This window comes from Pipistrellus kuhlii, unplaced genomic scaffold (genome assembly GCF_014108245.1).
Source record: "Pipistrellus kuhlii isolate mPipKuh1 unplaced genomic scaffold, mPipKuh1.p scaffold_m20_p_1, whole genome shotgun sequence".
Classification (NCBI taxonomy): Eukaryota; Metazoa; Chordata; class Mammalia; order Chiroptera; family Vespertilionidae; genus Pipistrellus; species Pipistrellus kuhlii.
This window is the reverse complement of record NW_023425404.1, coordinates 111,589,057-111,592,422: the sequence shown is the minus strand read 5'-3', so window position 1 is coordinate 111,592,422 and position 3,366 is coordinate 111,589,057. Positions and strand designations below refer to the sequence as shown.

At 35.5% G+C, this 3,366-nt stretch overlaps 1 pseudogene; it reads right to left on the bottom strand.

The window, feature by feature from the left end:
- Positions 1-1,797: 1,797 nt before the first annotated feature.
- Positions 1,798-2,068, bottom strand: LOC118719187 (annotated as a pseudogene).
- Between the last annotated feature and the right edge of the window lie 1,298 nt (positions 2,069-3,366).

Here is a 3,366-nt window from a genome sequence, read left to right as displayed (position 1 = left end):
GATGCGTAATGACTGACAGCATAACAACAGGATCCCGGATCAGCAGGTGGGTGGAGCAGCAAGCTATGAGGCGGGCAGGAAGGAAGGGGTCAGGGGGAGTTACAGGAGGGCAGAGCAGCGAGCAGAGAGCTACTGGAGGGTGGCAGCAAGCTATTGGCACACATATTCGTGTGCAGAACTACTAGTGAATATGTAATTTACTTCAGCTGCTGCATAATATTCCATCAAGTGTGTACACTATAGCACTCTTAACTATTTCACTGTCACTGAAATTTAATGTGTTTTATTTCTTCAGTGTCATACATAATAATGAAATTTTGGTCTTTGTATATAATGATTTTCCCCCTTATATTTAGCATGAATTTCCAAGGTGATATTTTTATAAGCAATACCACTGAGGCAGAGTATTACTATCTTATCTAATAATAGACAAACATGTAAAATTGACCATACCTCCACTACACCCACAACCAATCAGGAGTAAGTGTGCAAATTAACCTGCCAATGGAGCATGGAGCCGCCCGAGAGAGGTGGGACACCTACTATAAGGTGGGTGGCGGAGGGAGCTACAGGAACAGAGCTCTGGCCGGGAGTGAGGACTCGCGGACTCCCAGGCAAGTCTGGGAGCAAAGCCAGGGGAAGGAAGGCCTATTCTTGCACGAATATCGTGCAACGGGCTCTAGTATTAATATATATTGCTATGCTGCCTTCAAAAAAGGCTGTACTAATTTGCATCCCCACTTTCAATATATGAGAATATCTGTCTTACCGTACTTCTACAGCAGTGAGAATTGTCATTTAAAACCTTTCACCCTATTATTTTGATTGGTAAAAATAGTATATCTTTATTGCTTTAATTTGGTTTTTTTTTTCATTATTAGGTATGTTGATCATTTCTTATTTTTTAACTTTCTAATTCTGTAATTTGACTTTAAAAATATAATATCATTATTATTATTATAAAGTTACTATCAATAGTATTTATGATACTATATTTTGGTATCTATATCGTATAATGATGTAATATACTATATATTGCTTATGAAATAGTGAGTGCAGTGACACCGCTCCACGCGCCTCTTCCTGCCAGATACAGGAGAATGGCCAGTAATCCCAAATGCGATGCGACCAAACTCTTGGGAGAAGAACGCCGGCCCCTACACCTGGACCAGCCCAGCCCAGCCGCCGGACCACAGGGGACACCACCACAGGGATCCCTGTCTGTACCCGCAGCCGCTCAGGAGTTTGTGTGAGTAATAAAAAGCTGTGTGATTTCCAACTGCTTATGTTTCATGTGGTGTAATTCCTCCAGCAGTTAGATGAATTAATTTGGCCTATGTATCTGTTTTTTGTTTGTTTGTTTGTTTGTTTGTTTGTTTGTTTCTGCAAGTACCATGTTGATTTTTACTATTGTTGCTTTATAGTATAATGTGAAGTTAGAGAGATGTGTTACCTTTAGCTTTCTTCTTTCTTCTCAGGGTTGCTTTAGCAAGGTCTTTTATGGTTCCTTAAAAATTTGGTGTTTTTTGTTCTATTCCTTTTTAAAAAGTGCCATTGGGATTTTTATGGGGATTGCATTAAATCTGTATATTGCTTCCGGTAATATGGCTATTTTAACTATGTTGCTTCTTCCAATCCATGAATATGGAATATTTTTCCATTTCTTTGTGTCTTCGCAAATTTCTCTTTATGAATGTCTTGCAGTTGTCAGTGCATAGGTCCTTCACATTCTTTTTTTTTTTTTTTTTTAATCCAAAATATTGAATGGTTTCCCACTCACCTTGATTTGAGGTGCTTTTAGTGCTGCTTTCTTCTGAAGGAGTATCTTTCTGTAAGCCTTGCCTTTCCTCCTGTTGGCTGACAGGGAACAGTGGAGCAACCCACGCACAAAACTACCGTTTGTGCATGGCTAACGACGGTGGTGATTTATAGCATCCTGGGCATTTACCTCCATGAAGTAGGAACTGAGGCTCTGCACCAGACGCTTCTTCTTGTGTTTCCTCTTCTCCTCTTCTGAAGAGGGACGGAGGAGAGTCTTACGAGAGGCACATTGTCGTGTGGAGGCCATTGCCAGAAAGGCCCTTCACATTCTTTGTTAAGTTTATCCCTAGGTGCTATTTTTTTGGATAAAGTGGATTTTTTTTTCATTTCTTCTTCTAAAATTTAATTGTTATTTATAGGAACACAATTGATTTTTGTATACTGATTTTGTATACTGAAACTTTACTGTGTTTGTTTGTGGTTTCTAATAGTTTTATTTGGTGGAGTCTACAGTAAGTCAAATATTTTTTAATATGCTATTTAATGCCCAAAGGAATGCAAGAGCCATTTATTGAGCTTAGAAAATATTTTTTTAAATTTTTCTAGGTTTCCATCTGAAATTTCTATAAAAATGTTCACAATCTATGAAAATATCAAGAGTTTTATATCATCTTCTATAATATAGTTTCCTGTACTTTAAATTTCTTTAGGGAAAGTCTATATTTTATGAATAATTAATAAATGTTTTTTAGTGATGACTGATAAACAAAGGAGTATATTTTTTAAGAACACTGCTAGATTAGTTTGTTACTCACCAAATTTCATACTTCAGATGGAATATAATTTTTCCTATACTGAAAAAGGGAGGCTGGAGACCTATGAGTTTGCCTTAAAGACATATATTCTACTAGAGCATGTATTAACATACTTTGTATTATAGACTGGGTTTTAAATATAATTTTAATGCCATAAACTGAGAGTATATTTATAGAGAATTTTCAACAGTTTTTATTCCAGAAATTATTTAAGAAACTTTGATTTGGCCTAGATTCTTGTGTCAAGAATAGATTGCCAAAATGGGAAGAAAAGCTTCTTAAATAATCTTGAGACCATAAATCAATAACTAGGTTTTAAAAAGTCTCACTTGGGACTTATTCTATTTAAGTGGCATTAATTAGCACACCACTAATTAATAATAATTATAAAAGAAACATAGGGAAAAGTTTACTTGGAATATATATCTCCTCCTGCTAGCTATGTTTTCTTCTAAGATTTTTATGGTTTCAAGCCTAACATTTAAGACTAATCCATTTTGAGTTTATTCTTGTGAACATTGTAAGAAGGCGGTCTAATTCAATTTAAACTATTTTTTCTGATAAATATCTTTGGCAAAAAAAAAAATAAACAAATGAGACTGCATCAAACTAAAAAGGTTTTGCCCAGCAATGAAACTATCAATAAAATGAAAAGACAATCCATTATATGGGAGAACATATTTGTCACTGATACATTTGTGTTGGACATACAAATGGCCAATAGGCATAGGGAAAAAATACTCAATGTCACTAATTACAGAAAAATACAAATTAAAACCACAATGAGATA